This window comes from Hyla sarda, chromosome 4, assembly GCF_029499605.1.
Source record: "Hyla sarda isolate aHylSar1 chromosome 4, aHylSar1.hap1, whole genome shotgun sequence".
Classification (NCBI taxonomy): domain Eukaryota; kingdom Metazoa; phylum Chordata; class Amphibia; order Anura; family Hylidae; genus Hyla; species Hyla sarda.
The window spans coordinates 158,961,630-158,987,232 of record NC_079192.1 but is presented as its reverse complement, the minus strand read 5'-3'; the positions used below and the strand labels follow the sequence as shown (position 1 = coordinate 158,987,232).

The 25,603-nt window shown below is 42.3% G+C and overlaps 1 protein-coding gene across 3 annotated transcripts in view; it reads left to right on the top strand.

Moving 5' to 3' along the window:
- Positions 1 to 25,603, top strand: part of APBA2 (amyloid beta precursor protein binding family A member 2) — a 435,861-nt gene that overhangs the window by 257,829 nt on the left and 152,429 nt on the right. The window lies entirely within an intron of this gene.

Below are 25,603 nucleotides of genomic sequence, written 5' to 3'. Positions count from 1 at the left end.
TTTTGCTTTGGTAGTGGCTTTTTCTGCTCCATGTCTGAGCTGGAGTAAATTTAGTTGTTTTTTTCATGTGATGCGACTTTTTTGCGTCTTTCGCACTTGATAAATCTCTGACCACTGCAAGTCAAAAATTACTGTTTGCTTTGGTAAGCAAGTTTCCTTTTTTATTTATTTATTTATTTATTTTTTGCTTAGGGCAGTGCACAATCAAAAAGTTGCATAAAAAGTAGTCGCACATGAGACAATTTTAAGCAAAAAAAAAAACAAAAACTACTGAATGCTTTGATAAATGTCCCCCATGGTGTGTGTGCAGTAACACCTATCAAATTTGGAACATGGAATATACAGATTACAGAAATTTTAGGGACGGTTCATTTATCTGCTGGGCTCCAGCTCAGTTCCATGCTTCTTTTTATAGGACACAGATTACACAATGGAATGAGATGTGCCTTTCTTTACCATATAAGTGTCTAGCATTAACATTACATTTCTTTGAAAGTCCTATCTGAAGAGACATTGCAGTATGGATGGACAATACACATGGATATGTTATACTCATTCTGCAGGTGTAGATAATCCTCCTTATTACTTGGGAAGCCTTTATAGTAGTCAAATCTAAAATTTCGGAGCTATAAACCGGAGGCCAGTATATCTGATCAGCAAATATTTACAGATCCTTACTTCTGGGCTCAACACATCTTAAAATATGGGTGGGAAGGGGGGCGTGTCCTGGCAGCGCATGGCGGCGGTCGCATACCTCTAGTGCTCCGCTGCTAGTGTGGCCATACAGCGACTACACAGCGATTTTACCCTGTTCTTCACTCTCATCCTCTCCCTGCTGATACCGGAGAGCTGTACCATCCGGATGATGACCCGCAAGAGGAGTAAAAAGAGCCCGCTGAAGCTCACGGCCTTCTTCCCTGCAGCAGAGGCCTCTCAAGATGGGGCAGCCATGTCCCCTCCTCACCGGAGCTCTAAAGCGACTAAGTGCGACTCCGCTTCTCCAGCCATCGGTGGTGCCTCACCGGCCTCGTCCTCCTTCCAGAGTAGCAGCGATCCAGGTACCTCTTCGGGGATACCCCCTGACCTGCAGTTGGGGCGTCCTCTCTCTGTGCCCATCAGGTGCAAATGTCCCCGAAATCCCCTGTGCCCCAGGGATCCTGTACAACAACTTCTGCGCATGTTGGGATGTCTGCTGCACTCCTCACTGAGCAGACTATGAGAGGCCTGCTGACGGAGCTGAAAACTTCTATTCAACGAGACTTAAACTCGGCAGTTACCTGTATACAACGGGAGATCTCCTCCTTGGGGTCCCGAACTGCGCATATAGAAACTAAGATGGCGGAGCTCACCTCCTCTCACAATGAGGTGGTTGATGCGACCAACTCCCTGGAGGATGAGGTTCTGGCGCTTAGACTGAAATTAGCCGATATGGAGGATAGGTCACGGCGCAATAACCTGAGGGTCAGAGGAGTCCCTGAGACAGTTAAAACTGAAGACCTTAACCCCTTCCTGACCGACTTCTTTGCCCTCCTGCTGCCTCAGGCATCCTCGCTGGACCTGCTCATGGATAGAGTCCACCGTCTCCCGAAGCCGAAATCCCTACCTGCCACTGCTCCGAGAGATGTGATCCTCCGCCTCCACTTCTTCCACATCAAAGATCAACTGATGACGGTGGCGCGTTCTCCTCCTTCCCTGCCAGAGCGGTTTGCAGAACTACAACTATATGCTGACTTATCTGCAGCGACCTTGGCGAGACGCAGGGAGTTCGGCTCTGGCACGAGAATCCTGAGGGAGCACGGCATACCCTATAAATGGGGTTTTACCTTAAAGCTGATCATCACTAAAAATGGTGCAAAACATGTTGCCTCCACTCCTGAGGATTTGGAGAGGCTCTGTACGGATTGGTGCCTAACGGATGGGACTGTGGCCCCCAAATCCCCGTCGGCGCTCCCTACGCGTAGGATCGAGGAAGAATGGAGCGTAGTGCCCAGCCGTAAACGGCGGAACCGCAAGTGAAATACTGCACTGTTTGTTCATTAACTGTTCATTTGCCCTGTTCTCTCCCTTTCTGTACAGGAGCAGGTTGGTGGCCTGTCCGGGACTGCTTGGGACTATGGTGGGAGGGTTTATACTGGGGTTGTTGTACCTCTCATTATGGTTCCTTTTCTTACCGTTCAGGGTAATTTCTACAATGTCGCTTTATTTTATGTGGCCCACCTGCGGGAGTGTTCTATTTGTCCCCCACTAGGGCCTACAACATGGTCTTGAATCATATCTACTTAGTTGTTTTACATGTTGTTGCTTTGTTGTTGGTTTGTCCTGTCTGTCTCTCTGTTGTGTTTGTCCCATCTTCATGTGCTACTGAGATTACTGAATCACACATGGTGGCCACCGGGTGCTTGGTATATATGGTTGCAGTCGCTAGACCTCTGACGCTACCCTCACTTATGTGCGTAGCAGCACTACACACACTGGAGCTACCAGATTGTTATGGGTATTAAGGTAGTGTCCATTAATGCTAAGGGGCTTAATTCTCCTTTTAAGAGGTCATTGGCGTGGAGGGAAGCTAGGAGGCTACACGCTGATGTTCTCTGTGTTCAGGAGTCGCATTTAAATGCCTCTGATGCCCATAGATTTGCCTACAAACGGTACCCGCACATTTTTCACTCCCCTGCTGTCCACAAAAAGAGGTGGGTGCTCATTGCTATAAGGGATACAGTGGCTCTGGAGGTGCTGGCTGTGGAGGCATGCCCTGAGGGGAATTATGTTATTCTGGTGTGCTTGATTAATAATGTACACTACACTATAACTTCGGTCTATGCACCAAATAGGCGGCAATGTGCCTTCCTTAGAGCTGTCCTTAGGAAGGTGGCGTCCGTCTCACGGGGACATCTCCTCCTTCTGGGTGACTTTAATTTGACTATGTGGCCTTCAGTCGACTCAACCTCCTCTAGAATACACACTGAACCTTCAGGGTTCTTCACTGCCACATCTCAGGCTGAGCTGTACGATGCCTGGCGTGTGCTTCACCCCACTGAGGCAGACTTTACCTTTTACAGTCATGTACATCGTATATACACTAGAATTGACTACACTCTTGTGTCTCGCTCCCTGTTGCCGCTGATAGCTGATGCCTCCGTTCTCCCTATCGAATGGTCTGACCACTCCCCTGTCACCCTTACCATTAGAGAATCTTACCAACAACACCCAGTTCCTGTGTGGAGACTAAATCCTGGGGTCCTTCACAATACTGAGTATGCTGATGCCACCTCCCACATGATCCCTACGTTCTTTAGACTTAATGACACGGGGGACGTCTCTGACACTACCCTTTGGTGTTCCTTTAAGGCGACTCTACGGGGACATTTCATTAGTCAAACGGCCCACGATAGGAAGACCAAACAGCTACAGACTACTGAACTACAACATCGTTTAGCAGACCTCCATAGGCAAAACAAACAGCGCTATTCCCCTGTCTTGCGACCGAAATATCGCAGGTACAGGCGAAACTACACTCCCTGTCTCTCCACACACATGAAATGGCTCTCAGATGCTTAAAGATGAACTGGTATTGGCAGGGCAACAAAGCAAGCTCCCTCTTGGCTAAACAGCTTAGGAAAAGGGATGCTAAGGCTAGGATTCCCTATATCACTAGAGGAGATGGGGTTAGGGTGATGAACCCTAAGGGAATTGCTGACTGCTTTGCTGCATTTTATGGGAACCTATGCAATCTTAGTCAGGATGCCCAGACTCCACAGCCCACGGCGGCCTCTATCTCCTCGTTTTTGTCCTCTGTGTCTTTGCCTTCCCTATCTCCTGACCAGATTGCTGACCTGAGTCCTCCCTTCTCGGTTGAGGAAGTGCTGTCCGCTATTAAGGCGCTTAGGCTCTCGAAATCCCCTGGCCCTGATGGGATCACCAATGAGTTCTACAAACAATTTGACACCCTGGTGGCTCCCTATCTAACTAGGACTTTTAATAGAATTGCTTTGTCCGGATCTCCCCCGGCTGAAATGTTAGAGGCTTTGGTTGTCACCATTCCCAAGCCGGGGAAGCCGCTGGACAGTGCAGCTAATTATAGGCCGATATCGCTCCTCAACTGTGATATTAAACTTTATGCCATGGTTCTGGCCTCTCGCCTTAATGCCATTTTGCCTTCTTTGATTAACAGAGATCAGGTAGGTTTTATTAAGGGTCGCCAGACGCTGGACAGCACCAGGAGGTTTATAGACTTGATTGCTAGAGCTCGAGCGGACCAGGCGCCTTCTCTGCTCCTTTCTTTGGACGCGGAGAAGGCGTTCGATCGCGTCCATTGGGGGTTCCTCAGAGAGGTATTGGGGAAATTTGGCTTTCCCCCGGAGACTACCACTGCCATTATGGCCCTGTATGCCTCGCCCTCGGCTAGGGTCTTCTCCGATGGCAGCTTATCTGATAAATTCATACTGAGTAATGGGACTAGGCAAGGGTGTCCCCTGTCCCCCCTGATTTTTACCCTTGTAATGGAGCCCTTTGCTCAGCGGATTAGGGAGTGTGATAAGATCAGGGGTGTCACCGTGGGTTCTGTCGAACACCGTATAGGACTCTTCGCAGATGATGTCCTGATTTGCTTATCGGACCCACAAATGACATTGGATCCGGTGATGCACATCATTGATGAGTTCGGGTCCGCTAGCTACTACAAGATTAACTCGACTAAGACTACCGTTCTACCTATTATTGTCCCCTTGGATATGCAGACTGCTCTCCAGAGTAAATTTCCCTTTGTGTGGACACAGAAGTATATTCCTTATTTGGGTATCGCATTGACTGCAGTGCCCTCGGATATGATTCACACTAATTTCTCCATGCTACACTCTCAGCTAAATAAAGAGATCGAGCACTACTCGTTGCTCCCAGTGTCATGGGTGGGACGGGTGGAGGCTTCCAAAATGATGCTCCTTCCTAAGATTTTATATTTTTTTAGGAACGTCCCGATCATTATCCCCGCTAAAATTATAGCCTCGCTTCAAAAACTGCTCTTGCAATTTATTTGGGCGGGCCGGAGGCCCAGAGTGGGCGCTCACTTGTTGTATCAGCCGGTGAGAGATGGAGGGATGGGAGCTCCCAACCTGAAATGCTACTATAATGCGGTGCTTCTAGATCAGTTGAAGAAATGGTGGCTGGGAGGTGACCCTCCTCACTGGGTTGACTTGGAGGCGGCCCTGATAGGTACCTCGTCCCTTAACAGTTTTATGTGGTCTCTTCGTTTTTCTCCCTCCTCTGTTTTCTCTTCCCCCTACTCTACTATTGCAGCTGCCGTGAGGTTGTGGAGTAAATCAACTGGGGTCCGGACGCTGTGCCCCAACAGATTGATAGACATACCTCTAAGAGCGATTGGGGACCACTTACTGGACATTGACCTTGAACCCCGGGTCTCGGCGGGTGTCCGAACAGTGGGTGACATATGGACACCAGATGGTATTAGGACTTACTCTGACATAGTGTCTACCTATTCACTGTCACATAAGGACTTCTACAAGTATCTACGCATAAGACCTTTTTTGCACTCCCTTAAATGGCCTGAATCTTTATCTCACACCTCTTACGAAACGCTATTTTTTTAACTCACAATCTGCTACAAGGAGTATATCCGTCACCTATTCTGCATCACTAACTATTGACACCCCTGACCGATTTGGTTTTCAGACTCGGTGGGAGTAGGACCTGGCACGTTCTTTCTCTGCGGAGCAATGGAGCTTTGTTTTTGATCTGCACAAAAGACACTCTAGATGTGCTATACACCTTGAGGCTTCTAGGAAGCTACTGTATCGGTGGTATTACACACCGATGCGCCTTTCCAAATTGTACCCTGCAGTTTCTCCAGTGTTCTGGAGGTGCGCCTCGGAGCCTGGTTCGCTTTTGCACATATGGTGGTCCTGCGGGAAGATACGTCCCTTGTGGACTAGAATTAAGGCCTTCTTGGACACCCTTCTGGACTGCCCTTTCCCTTGGGATCCAGAGGTGGCCCTTTTATTCTTGACCTTGGAGCAGGTTCCAACAAAGTCATCTCTTATAATGTACCATATTCTTACAGTAACGCGGACCTCTATTGCCCGTAACTGGAAATCCACTGACGTGCCGGTTCTTCCTGCCATTGTAGCTGTGGTTCACCATAACCTCACCCTTGAAACTATGATAGCTAAACGCTGTGGTGCTAGGGGTCGAATTGCCTTACTGGAACATTGGCTGCAGGCTGTTGGCGCCTCAATTGAAGGGTCGTCTTCCAGGTCTCACTGACCTGATAGTCTCTCTACCACTTTAAGATTTTACACTATTCGTGGCCGACCACTATTATTATGATTATTGCTTTCTTGTCTAGCACTGGATCTTATACTTTAACGTGCTGTTGCTATGTGACTGTTATGTTCTACTGTTTTTGTTTTTTTATTTTGTTACCATCTCTGTATTTGGCTTCCACTCTCGAAGCTTGTTTGTACCTATTTTTGAAACTATAAATAAAGTTTAAAAAAAAAAATATGGGTGGGAAGAAACTTAGGTTATGAAAAAAACACGATTCTATGATATTCTCTCAGGAGATGTGATGTGGATTGCAGTCTGATAAGGGTTTCCTGGCATGTCACAATATCGTATTGAATTGGAATAATGAGAAATTGAACTCCTTTATTACATTTAAGAAAAGGAAAGGTTTCTCACATCTGTATGTTCATGGTTTGGTCAGGAAAGACTTTGAGACAGAGCAACATATTGGGGGACATATTGAAAACTGAGTGTGATTTTGACACCATTTTTTACCATGTTGCACGACAAATATTCGGCAAAAAGTGGCACAAAAATAACACACTTTTTTAAAGGAGTTTACATTGAAAAAAAAAGTTAAGCAAAAATGGGCGTGGTGTCAGATTTAGTCTACATTACAGGAGATATTCAAAAGTTCCTACTCGTAATAATAAAAAAAATGTAAATTATTATATTTTTTTTTTAACATATTTTCAGTGTTATGTATTGCAAGTTATCATCAGTTGTATGGCATCTGGCATTCATTGTTTCCGGATGGTGGACAGGGAATCGCAGCTCCAGTGCGTCCAACCATCTGGTGTCAAAATTGGGACGCTGGATGATTGTGAACTGTCCTATTCAAATAAATGGGATCAGTTCTAGCATCAGTTTCCCTCCGGTGCACGCCAGAGAGAAACTGTGCCGGACAGCAGACATATGTGAATCCAGCCTATGTCCTTCCTTTTTATTTCCCATTCCTTTTGAATACACTTCTGGCTTTGGCTCAAAAACTGAAGTGGCAGTATTCCAAAAACTGCCAGAAAAACCTGTGTGGAAATGTAGCCTAATACAACCTTGTAATAGTTTTGACTGTTCATATCTCTACTTAAATAGAAAACTGGAAGTGGTGGCATATGAAGGGTGAATGTTAAGACAGTGTAGACTCTCACCCTGAAGATCACAGAAACTGCAGGTGATGTGCATTGAATGTGGAAGTAATTATCGCTCATTGTCTCCCACAAGCATTTGACAATCTATAAAGAAGTCACTTGCAGGCCTGAGTAACTAAAAGACTTCATTAACGGAAAACATTGGGCGTCATTTTCTGTGAATTTATGGTTGCCTGCTGATGGTTTTTGTAATAATGTCCATAATTCAATGTGTTAAAGCTATTATATGAATATACATATAAAACTTCTGTGATCAACAGCGAAAGTTAGTTATGACTGGACAGGCTGTCTAATTTGAAGAGCATCTGTCACTTTTGTTTTGCTATAATTAGTTATACCCTATATTATGTTCTTGTTAGAATATTCTCTTAAATGATTTCTTACTTTCTATGTGCCAGACACTGCACCTGTTTACAGTAAGTGTTCATTAAGTGGAAATTAGCACGAGGAGTGTTTCTACTCTGTTAGTTTATAAGGAGGAGTTTGTAGATCTGTTCACGTAGAACATACACTGTAAGGGCTCGTTCACACGGAGGGATTTTATTGTGAGATCATTGCGTGTTTCACACTGCGAGTTTAAATGGGGATGGGCATTTCTGATGCGGAGAACCCGCGATCTCGCAATAACACACTGCGATTTCTCAATAAAATCCTCTTGTGTGAACGAGCCCTTACACTGCACAGAACAGAAAGTCTGCTTATAGTATGTACAGGAAGGTGTTCAATTATAGCTATTTTGTTTATCTTTAGCTATTTTAGTCATTTTGTTTATGAAATTCATATGACAATAAGGTACCGTAGCTAATTACCGCCTGCGTTATTTGCAGCAAATGACCAAAATTATTGTAAAAAAATTGTGTTTAACCGTGGAGATACAACATGCTGCTGTGTTGCCATCACTTAAACACCCATCTGTAATGTTGTTTTTTATAGTAAAGACATACAAAACTATTGAATAAAGTTGTGACAACTAGAGTTAGATAATCATATGCTTGTTATAATATTCACGAATAGGATGTTTAACTTTTATTCATTTTATTTGTTTTTGTTATTAGTTTATTTTTTTATATCTTTTCTCTTTGTTTCTACATGCACTTACTAATTTTACTTTTATGTTTCATAGTATTTTGAAGTAATATAATTGAAAATTCATTATTTAGATATCCATGCAAATTGTCACATTTTATAACTTGATTATTTACAATACACAAAATGTAGTTGTGTTTGTTTAATGTTTAACCACTTGGGGACGCAGGGTGTACAGGTACACCCTGCATCCCGAGTCCTTAAGGACCCAGGGTGTAGAGCAGGGGTCTTCAACCTGCAAACCTCCAGATGTTGAAAAACTACAACTCCCAGCCGTTGGCTGTCCAGGCATGCTGGGAGTTGTAGTTTTGCAACATCTGGAGGTCCGCAGGTTGAAGACCACTGGTGTAGAGGAAAGCCCGTGGGAATATCAGTCCCCGCCGCTCGCCTGGGGGGGGGGGGTCCTGAGATCACTGCAAATCGTCAGTCACTTCAGACCAGCGATCTTAGGAGATTCCGGGTAATACGGTGACCTGGAAAACAAGGGGGATCGTGGCTGTCCAAGGGATAGGAGTGAGGTGGCAGGGGTCAGAAGCGACCAACCAACAACAGATTGGGGGCAGGGGGGTTAAATTTTGGTTGCCCCATTCTGCCCACCCACAGTAGTCTGGGCAGATCAGGGGAACTGTGCTGGGAGCGCTGCCGGAGGTCCCTTACCAGTGGCGATTCTCCTCTGCGGCGGCGGGCGGCGATCCTCTGTGTGCAGTGGCTGCAGCGGCGATCCTGCTACTGCCAGCTGGTTTGCTACTGCTGGTGTTGCCCCATACTTTTAATTTTCGCAAGAGGTAAAAGGAAAAAAAGACCCCCAAAATTTATAACTCAAGTACGGAAATACCTATTATGTGGATGTAAAATGCTCAGGAGTGAGAGCGCACTATGTACATTTGAGGCCTAAATTGGTGATTTGCACAGGGGTGGCTGATTTTACACAGTTCTCACATAAACGCAAAAAAATAAATACCCATGTGTGACCCCATTTTGGAAACTACTACCCTCACGGAACATAACAAGGGGTATAGTGAGCCTGAACACCCCACAGGTGTTTTTACAAATTTTCGTTAAAGTTGGATGGGAATGAAAAAAATTTAAAATTTCACAAAAATGCTGGTGTTACCCTAAATTTTTCATTTTCACAAGGGAAAATAGGAAAAAAGACCCACAAAATTTGTAAACCTATTTCTTCTGAGTAAGAACATACCCCATATGTGGATGTAAAGTGCTCTATGGGTGCACTACAATGCTCAGAAGAGAAGGAGCACCATTGGGCCTTTGGAGAGAAAATTTGTCCGGAATTGAAGGCCATGTGTGTTTACAAAGCCCCCATGGTGCCAGAATAATGAACCCCCCCCCCCACACATGTGACCCCATTTTGGAAACTACACCCCTCGTGTAATGTAATAAAGGGTACAGTGAGCATTTATGCCCCACAGGTGTCTGACAGACAAATTTAATTTTTCATTTGCACAATCCACTGTTCCAAAGATCTGTCAAATGCCAGTGATGTGTAAATGCTCACTGCACCACTTAGTACATTTCATGAGGGGTGTAGTTTCCAAAATGGGGTCACGTGTGTGTGTGAAAATATATATTTTTTCATTTACACATCCGACTTTAATGAAAAGTCGTCAAACACCTGTGGGGTGTTAAGGCTCACTGTACCCCTTGTTACGTTCCTTGAGGGGTGTAGTTTCCAAAATAGTATGCCATATGGTTTTTTTTTCTGTTGTGGCACCATAGAGGCTTCCTAAATGCGACATGCCCCCACCCCCAAAAAAAAAACCATTTCAGCAAGATTCACTCTCCAAAATCCCATTGTTGCTCCTTCCCTTCTGAGCCCTCCACTGCACCCGCAGAACACTTTACATCCACATATGAGGTACTACCTTACTCAATAGAAATTGGGTTACAAAAAATTTGGGGGGATTTATCTCCTTTTACCCTTTGCAAAAATTCAAAAAATGGCTCTACAAGAACATGCCAGTGTAAAAAATGAAGATTTAGAATTTTCTCCTTCACTTTGCTGCTATTCCTGTGAAACACCTAAAGGGTTAACATACTTTCTGAATGTCATTTTGAATACTTTGAGGGGTGCAGTTTCTTTAATGGGGTCATTTATGGGGTATTTCTCACAGAAAGGCCCCTTAAATCCACTTCAAACTGAACTGGTCCCTGGAAAATTCAGATTTTCATTTGATTTTTCATGAAAATTTAGAATATTGCTGCTATACTTTGAAGCCCTCTAATGTCTTCAAAAAGTAAAAACATGTCAACTTTATGATGCCAACATAAAGTAGACATATAGTATTTGGGAATCAATATATTATTTATTTGGAATATCCATTTTCTTTACAAGCAGAAAGTTTGAAAGTTCGAAAAATGCAAATTTTTTTACATTTTCATGACATTTGTGGATTTTTCACCAATAAAGGATGCAAGTAACAACAGAAATGTACCACTATGTTAAAATAGAATATGTCACAAAAAAAAGCAATCTCCTAATCAGAATAATAGGTAAACACATCCCAGAGTTATTAATGCATAAAGTGACAATAGTTGCAAAATTGCAAAAAGAGTCCTTAAGGTGAAAATGGGCTGAGTTACTAAGGGGTTGAAACCTATTAAATAATTTTACAGAAGGGGTGCTTCTTGTCTGTCTCCAGGTTGGGTGTGGTTTTGCAGCTCGGTTCCATTGATGTGAGTGGTGCGGGGTTGTGGTTCCGCACCCGGGCTGGAGACAGACAGGGAGCGGTTATTGAAACACATTTCTTTTTTTAAATGTGTGTTTAACTGTGATTATGCTGATTATTTTTAACATAGTTTTGAGCATTCACAGCAAAAATGCATGCGGTAGTTAACTTTGGTACCACTTATTATCATGGATCCATCATACTGTAAGTGCAATAAAGAAATTAGTCCACATACACTGCAAAATGTATTTATTATATTTCTTTAAATAGCATTCCTCTTCGGCAATGTCTACTTTCCACTGTGCACCAAGTTAGGTTTAAATTCCCCCAAATTATATTGTGTGCCCAGATTTCTTCTTAAAGCATTGCATATATTGCCAATGATATTTCAAATACTTACAGGTCTAGCTTTACATAATGGAGGTAAGCACATACATACTTGTGATCTTGAGAGGAAGATTGCCAATGGCATATTACACAATAGTGTGTCCAAAAGAAAGATGGTGTCACTCATCACTTTTAATGTTTTCCTCAATTATTACAACAGTTCTATGTCCACAAGGCACAATTCAGTGCTCAGGACTGTCAGACAGTGCCCAATAATGTTTACTTAAAATACCTCTTAGCACATTGCACGGATCAATTAATCTCATTTAGTGCTTAATTTATACCCTCCTTTTGAGCTCAATAAATGCCACTGTTTGATACTTTATGAAGGACTCCATTTATTGACAGTTGACAATAGAATGAAACATATTACAGAGGGCCTGTGGTCAGTCCCAAAAAATAAAATTTTTATCATTTGTATTTTATAGCCGCGAGTGCCCTGATTTAAACAATGTTTTTACTTTCAGTTCCCATGAGAAATGATTATTACTTTATCTTTACTTTTTACTGAATAGTCAGGTGGTTGGGAACTTTATTGCTATATAGGGTATGAATGCCAAATTTGAAGGAGTGGGGGCTCCATAATGACACCCCCTGAACACTACATGTTACATAGTTACATAGTTAGTATGGTTGAAAAAAGACATACGTCCATCAAGTCCAACCAGGGGATTGAAGGGAAGGATGTAAGGGGATAAGGGAAAGGGATGTAGTTTTATAATTCTGCATAAGCATTAATGTTTTTTTGTTCCAGGAATGTATCTAACCCTGCTTTAAAGCTGTTAATTGTTCCTGCTGTGACCAGTTCCTGAGGTAGACCGTTCCATAAATTCACAGTCCTCGCGGTAAAGAAGGCGTGCCGCCCCTTTAGACTAAACTTTTTCTTCTCCAGACGGAGGGAGTGCCCCCTCGTCCTTTGGGGGGGTTTAACCTGGAACAGTTTTTCTCCATATTTTTTGTATGGGCCATTTATATACTTATATACGTTTATCATATCCCCCCTTAAACGTCTCTTCTCAAGACTAAACAATTGTAACTCCTTTAATCGCTCCTCATAGCTAAGATGTTCCATGCCCCATATTAGTTTAGTCGCGCGTCTCTGCACCCTTTCCAACTCCGCAGTGTCCCTTTTATGAACAGGCGACCAAAACTGAACAGCATATTCCAGGTGAGGCCGTACCAATGCTTTATAAAGGGGGAGTATTATGTCCCTGCCCCTCGAGTCCATGCCTCTTTTTATACATGACAATATCCTGCCGGCTTTGGAAGCAGCAGCCTGACATTGCATGCTATTTTGTAGTCTGTGATCTACAAGTACACCCAGATCCTTCTCTACCAGTGACTCTGCCAGTTTAATCCCCCCTAAGACATACGACGCATGCAGGTTATTAGTACCCAGATGCATAACTTTACATTTATCCACATTGAACCTCATTTGCCAAGTGGATGCCCAGACACTTAGTCTATCCAAGTCATCTTGTAACTTATGCACATCCTCTATAGACTGTACTGTGCTACAAAGCTTGGTGTCATCTGCAAAGATAGAAACAGAGCTGTTAATACCATCCTCTATATCATTGATAAATAAATTAAACAGCAGCGGGCCCAGTACTGAACCTTGGGGTACACCACTAATAACCGGGGACCAATCAGAGTACGAATCATTTACCACCACTCTCTGGGTACGATCTATGAGCCAGTGTTCAATCCAGTTACAAACTAAAGTTTCCAAGCCCAAGGACCTTAACTTACCTGTCAGATGTCTGTGAGGGACAGTATCAAATGCTTTGGCAAAATCCAGAAACACTATATCCACAGCCATTCCTCTGTCAAGGCTTCTACTCACCTCTTCATAAAAGCAAATTAGATTGGTTTGACAACTTCTATCCTTAGTAAACCCATGCTGGCTATCACTTATAATACTATTATCCCCTATGTATTCCTGTATGTAATCCCTTATAAGTCCTTCAAACAATTTACCCACAATGCACGTTAGACTTACCGGTCTATAATTGCCTGGCGAAGACCTAGAGCCCTTCTTGAAGATTGGTACCACATTAGCCTTGCGCCAGTCCCTTGGCACAATACCAGACACCAGAGAATCTCTAAATATCATGAACAATGGTACAGATATTACTGAACTTACCTCTCTAAGAACTCTTGGGTGTAGTCCATCCGGCCCTGGAGATTTGCTTACATTTACTTTACTTAACTTACCTTGTACCATCTCTACATTAAGCCAGTTCAATACATTATATGATGTGTTACCAGCACTGACCTGACCAATGTCAGCTCCTTCTTCCATAGTATATACAGAACTAAAGAACCCATTCAGTAGCTCCGCCTTCTCTTGATCGCCCGTGACAACCTCCCCATTATCATTATTAAGGGGTCCTACATGCTCTGTCCTTGGTCTACACACACAGACCCAAAATTATCGATCTGTCTAAAACAAAACTAAGATAAAAACTAGAGGGATTTGCCCATGACAACCTATCACAGCTTAGACTAGTAGTGACTCACTGCTATAATTCCGCCAGCCAGTCATATACTCTCCATCACACCGGTCCAACTGATAGGGATTCACTTGTGGGTGCAAACGATGCAATAACTAGCAAGATTTCACATTCAATAGTGAGGTAATAAAGTGGCACTCACCCGAGTTTCATGAAATCCCAGTGAAACTTCAAAGAAAATCACAGAAACAACAAATTCCATAGCGGGGAGCGAGAACAGCCTCTCTCAGATGCAGGGGCAAACCACTGAAGGCAACTAGTTTCACGTCACTCACACTTCCTCCGGCCTAGGTGTACCAGGATTCTGTTTCTGAGTAAAATATGTGAAGAGAAAAAACACAGAAGTGGCGCCTTGATGGTGCCTTTACCTTTCTAGTTATAGGAGGTAAGGGGGGGGGGGGGGGATTTAGCGGGGAAGGATAGGGAGATTTTCTGCTCACCTTTCAGAGTTGTGCTGCATAACAGGCACAACTCTGCGATGCGTATAGGCTGGTATGCGGCAAGGTTCCGGGGCCGCTGACTGCTGGATCTGGTGGTTGATGTTCCTGCTTGTCTCCGGTGCTGCGGGGTGTCACCTGGTGCCGGTGATGTGGAGCGCTGCTTTTGTGGGGTAGACACCGTCCTCTGGTGTACTCCAGATGTTTAGATGTGATCCGCTTGGCAGAGTCGGCAGATGCGGTCAGCTGGATGATCCCCTCGATGTGTGCTGGTACCTTGCAGCCAGTGCGCGGTGGAGATCGGGGTGAGCAGTCGGGTGCCACTATCCTTTAAGTCCCGATGATGTGGCGAGGAAAAGAGCCTTAGGTTGGTGATCGGGAGCAGCTTTCTGCCGAGACCACTGGCAGGCGGTGGCAATAGTACAGGAGCAGGTTGCGGGAGATCCCACACGGGGATTTATCCCAGAAAAAACCTCGGCGTGTGAAAGCGCTTCTCCGTTGCAAAAAATAAGGTTGCTGGAAACTTCTTGGATAAGAAGGGGGGGGATTTATTGCCGGTATGTTTACAGAAATAAAGAACACAAAAAGTAAAAAAATAGAAAATAAAAAAATATAAAGCATAAAGCAAAAAGCACTGTTTGCTTTATGCCTTATATTTTTTTATTTTCTATTTTTTACTTTTTGTGTTCTTTATTTCTGTAAACCCAACCGTCAATAAATCCCCCCCTTCTTATCCAAGAAGTTTCCAGCAACCTTATTTTTTGCAACGGAGAAGCGCTTTCACACGCCGAGGTTTTTTCTGGGATAAATCCCCGTGTGGGATCTCCCGCAACCTGCTCCTGTAGGATTCTGTTTCTGTGATGCTGCATTTCTTTGAATAAAAGTTTCACTAGGATTTAAAGAAACTCAGCTGAGTGCGACTTTCTTACCTCACTATTGAATGTGCAATCACAGCTTAGCATTCATTGTATCATGCACATTGTTTACTGTTATTTGAATAAACGTTTAAGGTGTTGTCCAGATATGTCTCAAAGTTTAGATGGCACTGGTCTTACTCCTTATACTTGTTGCAATTGCAAGTTATGATCCTATGTAGTGTGGTGCTCTCCACTCCCCAGACTTTCACTCCATAGACTTATGCAGTAAAAGAGTCAGGTTTAAGTGACAGTGTGGGGCTGAGGTGAAGGCTGCCTCAATGTACACCCAGCTCTAACTCGTGATCGCAGCGGGTCTCAGGAGTGAGACCTAATGCAGTCTAAAATGTCAGTAATGCTTTAGGATATGAAAGCTGAACTATCATTGGTTGCTATAGGCAAATTATTCCAGTTTTTGTCTCAGATAGAATTGCTGGGTTACTTTTAACCTAGTGTTACAGCTGCCCATCAAGTGACAATGAACCTCAACTTTTTTTAATCTCTTGTATCTAAACTATCTTCTCGAATAAGTTGTATGTGTACATGAGAAGTAGCCCTGTTTTTTCACCATAATACTACTTGTATATAAAACATTTTTAGTGGATTACTGCTCTGCAAACTTCTATAATTTTCAGTTGTCCTTGAGTAGGTGGGTGGAGCCTAATATCTATGGTGTCTCCGATACTCTGCTCATGCACAGAAGAGGGGGTCCGGCATGTATATGTCTCTATTCACACACTAAAAAACAGCAGCAAAGTTTGTTGGAACAACTGTAACCATCTAAAGGAAATTTGTCATCAGAAAATTACCCATTGTTTAAATCAGGATTTTATGTAAACCATATTTTTAACCCCTTAAATGGGTACTTCTCCCCTAGACATCTTATCCCCACAGTTTGCTCTGTGCATAATGACAGGCGATACAGGGGACGGAGCAGCGCAACCTCATAGCTAAGCCCCTCAGGACATCACGGCCCGTCTCCTTAATGCAAGTCTATGGCAGGGGGAGTGACGACCGCCACGCCCCCTCCCATAGACTTGTATTGAGGGGGGGGACCGTGATGTCACGAGGGGCAGAGCCGTGACGTAACGATGCTCCGGCCCCTGTATTGCCAGTCATTATGTGCAAAGCGAACTCGCTCTGTGCAGTAATGATAGCGTGGTACCGCAGCGGCGATCCCGGGGGTCCCCAGCAGCGGGACCCCGGCAATCTGACATCTTATCCCCTATCCTTTGGATAGGGGATACGATGCTAGGGGCAGAGTACCCCTTTAAGGACCACAGATTTTCTAATTTTGCACATTCTTTTTTCCTCCTCAACTTCTAAAAATAATAATGCTTTAAATTTTCCACCAACAGACCTATATGAGGACATGTTTTATGCACCACCAATTTAACTTTGTAATGACGTGAATCATTTCACTACTAAATCTACGGTGAAACCAGAATAAAAATATTTGTGGGGCAAAATTGGAAAAAAAACAAAAAAACGTTTTGTAACTTTTGCGGGCTTCCGATTCTACGCAGAGCACTTTTTGGTAATTATGGCATTTTATATTTATTTTGTAGGTCCATACAATTAAAATTATACCCAACTCATATAGGTTTTATTTTGGTTTACGCCTGTTAAAAAATTATAACTTTTTGCACCAAAATTAGCATGTTTAAAAATTTCCTATTCTGACCTCTATAACTTTTTTATTTTTCCGTATACAGATATGTGTGAGGGCTAATTTTTTGCGCCTTGATCTGTAGTTTCTACTAGTATATTTTTGTTGTGATGGGACTTTTTAAATTAACATATTTTTATAGTTTGGACATTTACGCATGGGACAATACCACATATGTTTATGTCTATTTTTGTTTACATATTTTTATTTTAGTTGGGAAAAGGGGGGTGATTCAAACTTTTATTAGGGAAGGGGTTAATTCACACTTATTAACTTTTTTAAAACTTTTTTTTACACAATTTTTTAGTACCCATCAAGGACTATTACATACAATCTCCTGACTGCATACACTGTTCAATGCTATGCCATTTTTTTAAATTTTTTAGATGCCACGATCAACTGTGATCGTGGTATCTAAGGAGTTAATGCTGGGCATCACCGTGATCGGTAATGTCCGGTGTTAGCCGTGGGTTCCGGCGGCTATCAGCTATGATGCGGGGTCAGTTCCTAAGCCCGCGTCATAGAAGGGAAGCGGGGCAAGGGCATACAGGTGCGCTCTTTGTCCTTAGGGTCAGTTCACACGTGCGTATTTTTGCTGCAGATCTGCTGCAGATTTTGCTGCCCATTGACTTCAATGGGCAGCAACATCTGCTGAAGCAAATATGCAGCAGAGCAGATCTGCAGCAGAAAATATGCACGTGTGAACTGACCCTTAAGGTGTTAAAAAGAATTTTGGTAATGCTTTTTTTCTTCTAATTTTCCATTTTGCTATCTATATTTTACAACTAGCGGAGAACCCAACGTTGCCCGTTTTTTTCTACCCAATCCTTGTGGGGGAGAAAAAGCAACAAAGGAGGAAGCTTTTGCATGCATATCCCATCCTCTCATCCCGTCCTCACATCCCCCTCATATCCTGATCCCATATTCTGTCCCCAATCTATTGTTGTCTCTATGATCCTTGGGTCGTGCAGTAGCGTATGACTAAATGCTCTTAAAGGCAGCTTAGGCAAGATGGCTGCCCCATAATAATATAGAAAAAAACAACTAAAAAAATAGCAGTCGGAAAATATAAACAGATTAGAAAAAAGAACAGGTTTCAGTAAATAAATCAGTGACCAAAAATCAAGGTGCTACATTCTCTGTAAGGTTCTGGAAACTGGCAGCTTTCAACATTGTAATATGGTCAGGTATTAAACAGGCATACTTACCATCCACTATGGTAAACTCCTTAAGATCATATAACGGATAATTATTATTTATATTGAGATTGTCTAATAATATACATTGCTGTTCCTGATGTCATTATACACTGCTCAAAAAAATAAAGGGAACACTAAGATAACACATCCTAGATCTGAATGAATGAACTAATTGTATGAAATATTTTCATCTTTACATAGTTGAATGTGCTGACAACAAAATCACACAAAAATGATCGATGGAAATAAAATTTATCAACCCATGTAGATCTGGATATGGAGTCACACTGAAAATCAAAGTGGAAAACCACACTACAGGCTGATCCAACTTTGATGTAATGTCCTTAAAACAAGTCAAAATGAGGCTCAGTAGTATGTGTGGCCTCCACGTGCCCATATGACCTCCCGAAAACGCTAGAGCATGCTCCTGATGAGGTAGCTGATGGTCTCCTGAGGGATGTCCTCCCAGACCTGGACTTAAGCATCCGCCAACTCCTGGACAGTCTGTGGTGCAACGTGGATGGAGCAAGACATTATGTCCCAGATGTGCTCAATCGGATTCAGGTCTGGGGAACAGGCATCAATGCCTTCCTCCTTCAGGAACTGCTGACACACTCCAGCCACATCAGGTAGAGTGTTGTCTTGCATTAGGAGGAACCCAGGGCCAACCGCACCAGCAATGTTCTCACAAAGAGTCTGAGCATCTCATCTCGGTACCTAATAGCAGTCAGGCTACTCTGGCAAGCACATGGAGGGCTGTGTGGCCCCCCAAAGAAATGCCATCCCACATCATTATTGACCCACTGACAAACTGGTCATGCTGGAGGATGTTGCAGGAAGAAGAACGTTCTCCACTGTGTCTCCAGACTCTGTCACGTCTGTCACATGTGCTCAGTGTGAACCTGCTTTATTCTGTGAAGAGCACAGGGTGACAGTGGCAAATTTGCCAATCTTGGTGTTTTCTGGCAAATGCCAAATGTCCTGCACGATGTTGGGCTGTAAGCACAACCCCCACTTATGGATGTCGGGCCCTCATACCCCCCTCATGGCGTTTGTTTCTGACCGTTTGAGTGGACACATGCACTTTTGTGGCCTGCTGGAGGTGATTTTGCAGGGCTCTGGCAGTGCTCCTCCTGCTCCTCCTTGCACAAAGGCGGAGTTAGCAGTCCTGCTGCTGGGTTGTTGCCCTCCTACGGCTTCCTCTATGTCTTCTGATGTGCTGGCCTGTCTCCTGGTAGCGCCTCCATGCTCTGGACACTACGCTGACAGACACAGCAAACCTTCTTGCCACAGCTCGCATTGATGTGCCATCCTGGATTAGCTGCACTACCTTAGCCACTTGTGTGGCTTGTAGACTCCGTCTCATGCTGCCACTAGAGTGAAAGCACTGCCAGCTTTCAAAAGTGACCAAAACATCAGCCAGGAAGCATAGGAACTGAGAAGTGATCTGTGGTCACCACCTGCAGATCCACTCCTTTATTGGGGGTGTCTTGCTTATTGACTAATTTCTACCTGTTTTCTATTCCATTTGTACAATAGCATGTGAAATTGATTGTCAATCAGTGTTGCTTCCTGAGTGGACAGTGTGATTTCACAGAAGTGTGATTGACTTGGAGTTTCCTTTATTTTTTTTGAGCAGTGTACAAGTTCTCCTTGGGGTGTTGATAAATTATATCTGACACCGCTCTCAATTTCTGAACATATTCATATGACTATAGATTTTAATGTCACATGTTTGAAAAACTAATGAAATAGCGCATATAACAAGAAAGAGCAATTTATTTCGATTGGGCTCTTCCAATAGCACATCAATTACAATGCGTGCCTAACTTTGTGAACATATTATTAAAGTAACGGTTATTTCCCCCATTCCACTCACTTTATTTAAAAATCATTAACATTTCTATTCCATCCTGATGAAATAATCATTTCTGCACCGGCAATAATTTCTTAACATGGATACCTTAACTTGCATATTATCAAAGGGCATCGGAAATATAAAAACTGATGTGTCTGGTCATAAATTATATAATAAGCATTTGCAGCTGAACTTCAAGGCTGAATGTCTGATGAAAGTTTTAGATTAAATGCTGTGGATTCACATTTAGACTTTAAATACTTTAAGAATATAGTGGGACATATTCAAAACAGTTTGGGCCACTATTCACGCCAATTTTTTTAAGCAAAACACTCACATTACATTTTCAAAGGCGTCTTCACCAAAAAACTTCCAAAAGTTATCACCATGTACTTGAGTTTTGCAAAAATGGTCTTGGTGTCTCATTTCGTCTACGTTACAAGACATTTCCGAAGGCTCTTGCTAATTTTTAAACTTGACATTGCTGAATACTATTATAAGTATTTCCAAATTACTATTATAAGTTTTTATACATTTTTATATAGGGTCCAAACATACCCTCTGGTGTGGCTTCATTTGAACTGGAAGCACCTTTGGCTTTGCTGTACTGTTGCAGTACATGCACGTTTTCGCCATGTTTATAAAGGCGTGTTTTACCAGAGTACCACTGTGTCTTACCATGATTTTCCAAAATTTTGGTAAAAATCGTGCAATTTTATAACAATTATGCACATTGTGGTAAAGCGTGCCATATTTATTGCAATCTTATAATTTTTTGTAAAAACTCTGCAAAAACTTGTGCATTAGCATGACAGTATCACAAATTAAACGCCCCATTTAAACATTGTCTAAAAAAAGGTAAATATATAACTTAACACCTCAACAAATAAGTTTTTTTTTCCAGCATGTGAAAATCTTTCTATCAGGGATATTTACTTTTTGATTCTTTTTAATTTAGTAGGCCATGTCCTCACTCAAGTCATTTATGGATTCAGATTCTGATGTTTCAGATAAATCTTCTTCAGTGGACTCCTGAACATGCCTATTTTTTTGTTGTTGTTTTTTTGTATTTTTTGTCTTTTACTTTATTTTTTTTCATTCCCCACCTTGGATTCTTTGTATATCTGCATTGCAGTTTTTGTAGAATTTGTAGATGGAAGTTGATGCAGTTTTATCTTTTTTTTATTTAAAAAACAGCTTGAAATTGATTTTAAATACATTTTTCAAGTTTTCCACCATATGAGCAGGAACTTCTAATTCAGTTTTTCTAATAACACCTTCTGAGCCATGTTTGAACCAAAAACTTCTTTGAAGGCACTAAAGAATGCAATAGTTATATCTCACAATCTATATCTCACAAAACTGCAGCACAAAACCTTACATATTTTGAAAGAAACACAATTGAGCTATGAAAATGTGGTGGTAAGAAGGCAAATTTTTTCCCCCATGATCTGAAGTTTTCCTCGGTACCATTTTTGTTTTGATGAGACTTTTTAAAATCGGTTTTAATAATTTTTTTAGAGTATACAGAGTGACCAAAAATATGCAATTTTCGAATTTGGTATTTTTTTTACATATAGGCCATTGACTGTGCAGTTTAACCCCTTAACGACGAAGGACGTATATTTACGTCCTGCGCCGGCTCCCGCGATATGAAGCGGGATCGCGCCGCGATCCCGCATCATATCGCGTCGGTCCCGGCGCTCATCAACGGCTGGGACCCGCGGCTAATACCACACATCGCCGATCGCGGCGATGTGCGGTATTAACCCTTTAGAAGCGGCGGTCAAAGCTGACCGCCGCTTCTAAAGCAAAAGTGAAAGTGACCCGGCTGCTCAGTCGGGCTGTTCGGGACCGCCGCGGTGAAATTGCGGTGTTCCGAACAGCTGACAGGACACCGGGAGGGCCCTTACCTGCCTCCTCGGTGTCCGATCGGCTAATGACTGCTCCGCTGAGATCCAGCCAGGAGCAGTCAAGCGCCGATAACACTGATCACAGGCGTGTTAATACACGCCTGTGATCTGTGTAAAAGATCAGTGTGTGCAGTGTTATAGGTCACTATGGGACCTATAACACTGCAAAAAAAAAGGAAAAAAAAAGTGTTAATAAAGGTAATTTATTTGGGCACTTTTTATACCATTAAAAAATGAATAAAAAGTGATCAAAAAGTCCGATCAAAACAAAAATCATACCAATGAAAACGTCAGATCACGGCGCAAAAAATGAGTCCTCATATCGCCCTGTATGTGGAAAAATAAAAAAGTTATAGGGGTCAGAAGATGACATTTTTAAAAGTATAAATTTTCCTGCATGTAGTTATGATTTTTTCCAGAAGTGCGACAAAATCAAACCTATATAAGTAGGGTATCATTTTAACCGTATGGACCTACAGAATAATTATAAGGTGTAATTTTTACCAAAATATGCACTGCGTAGAAACGGAAGCCCCCAAAATTTGCAAAATGGAATTTTTTCTTCGATTTTGTCGCACAGTGATTTTTTTTTCCGTTTCGTCGTGCATTTCTGGGTAAAATTACTAATGTCACTTCAAAGTAGAATTGGGGACGCAAAAAATAAGCCATAATATGGATTTTTAGGTGGGAAATTGAAAGGGTTGAAATTATTTTTAAAAGGTAAGGAGGAAAAAACGAAAGTGCAAAAACGGAAAAACCCTGAGTCCTTAAGGGGTTAATTAACAATATATTTTTATAGTTCGGACATTTACGCACTCAGCGATACCTCACATGTTTATTTTTATTATATTTTTATATTTTTATATGGAATTTGGGAAAAGGGGATTTAAACTTTTATTACACTTTTTTTTTTTTTACACTTTTAGCCCCCTTAGGGGACTTTTATGAGGAATCATTAGATCATTATCGGTATCAGCAATTACCTTGCCGATAATCCGATAATGCCCCCCCCTGCATCGCCACCCCCCACCACACCGCACCCCCCACCGCACCGCCCCGGCCAGAGACCGCCCCATTGCCTCCCCCATCCCCGGTTTTATAATTGCCTGTTCCCGGGGCCCAGGGTCCACGTTACTTTGGGCTCCTATGGCGTCCTGCGTTACGCTGTGCACTGCGCAATGACGAATGACGTCCTCAACGCAACATCACCATCAGTGCGTACAGTGACAGCTCAGGACGCCGCCAGAGCCAGAAGTAGCGTGGACCCCGGGCCCCGAAAACAGGCAATTATAAAACCAGGAATGGGATGGGGGAGGCAATGGGGCAGCGGTGGTGGTTGGACTAAGGACTGGCAGGGGGAGATAATCGGGTGGCAGCGGTCTCTGGCCAGAGGATGGGGGGGGGGTTGCACTCAGGAGGACCCCAGGAGAGGCAGGGGGAGAGAAGCGGGTGGCGACGGCGGTGTTAATTAGTCAATAATTTATACTGGAATATTGGAATAAGTTATCAGCTATTGGCATTAAAGTCCACAGATTATCGGTATCGGCCCTAAAAAATCGATATCGGTCGATCCCTAGATTAAACCGTTCTCATCAGCGGAGAACGGACATCGGCTGATGCCTGGCATTATCCCTTTAGACACATCTAAAGCAAGTCTAAAAGAATCCCGGCAGCTCAGCGGAGTTGATCGGGACTATCGCGGCAAAATTGTGATGTCCCGATCAGCTCACTTACAACGGGAGGGTCGTCACCTGCCCCTCCATCGCCCAATCGGCGATCTACTGCTCCATGCCTGCAGGGGCTAAAAGGCTAAAAAAAAATGTAATTTTTTTTTAAATAAAAGTTAATTAACTCCTTCCCTATCAAAAGTTTAAATCACCCCCCTTTTCCCATTAAAAAAAAATAATAATGTCATAAATAAATATAATCATGTGTGGTACCGCATATGCGTAAATGTCCAAATTATTAAAATATAAGGTTAGCTAAACCAAAATACCAAAGCAAAAAATGAGAAGAAGATGCCAATTTTAAACATACTAATTTTGGTGCATGTAGTTTATAATTTTTTAAAGTATTAAAATAAAATAAAACTATATTAATATGGTATGCTTGTAACTGTATGGACCTACAGAATAAAGATAAGGTGTCAATTTTAGCAAAAAGTGCACTGCGTAGAAACAGGAGCCCCAAAAGTTCTTTTTTTTATTTCACCCCACGAATATTATAAAATAAGTAATGTCATTACAAAGTGCAATTGATGATGCAAAAAATAAGCCCTTATATGGGTCTTTAGGTGCAAAATTGAAAGTGTTATGATTTTTAGAAGGGAAGGAGGAAAAAAACGAAAATACAAAACCTGTATGGGACGGAGGGCGTAACTGTATGCCCTCCGCCCACTCCCTATCTATAATGCGAGGCCACACTGTGATAGCGGGTCGGGCCCGGCCTCTAACAATGGCTAATAGCGGGTCACTTTTGGTCACTTTTTATATCATGAAAAAGTGAATAAAAAGCGATCAAAAAGTCTGATCAATACAAAAATGGTACCGCTAAAAACTTCAGATCACAGCACAAAAAAATGAGCCCCATGCCCACCCGTATGCAGAAAAGTAAAAAAGTTATAGGGGTCAGAAGATGACAATTTTTAAACATACACATTTTAGTTTATGTAGTTATGATTTTTTCCAGAAGTACGACACAATCAAACCTATTTACGTAGGGTATCATTTTAATTGTATGGACCTACAGAATCAAGATAAGGCATCGTTTTTACCCAAAAATTTACTGCGTAGAAACGTAAAAGTTAGAAAATTGTGTTTTTTCTTCAATTTTGTCGCACAATGATTTTTTTTTCCTTCGCCGGAGATTTTTGGGTAAAATTACTGATGTCATTACAAAGTAGAATTGGTGGCGCATAAAATAAGCCATCAAATGGATTTTTAGGTGCAAAATTGAAAGAGTTATGATTTTTAAAACATAAGGAGGAAAAAATCTAAGTGAAACACCAGAAAAACCCTCAATCCCCAAGGGGTTGAAAGGAAACAACGGTGGAAACGAGTAGAAAACAAATGTTTTCAAATTAACTGGTGCCTGAAAGTTAAACAGATTTGTAAATGATGTCTATTAAAAAATCTTAATCCTTCCAGTACTTATCAGCTGCTGTATAAAACACAGACATTTGTTAATTTCTTTTCTGTCTGACAATAGTACTCTCTGCTGACACCTCTGTCCGTGTCATGAACTGTCCAGATTAAAATCATATCCCCATAGAAAACCTCTCCTGCTCTGGATAGTTCCTGACATGGACAGAGGTGTCAGTAGAGAGCACTGTTGTCAGACAGAAACGAACTTCACAAATTTCTCTGTAGTATATCTGTAGTATACAGCAGCTGATAAGTACTAGAATGGTTAAGATTTTCAAATAGAAGTGATTTACAAATCTGTTTAACTTTCATGCACCAGTTGATTTGAAAACATTGTTTTTCCACTGGA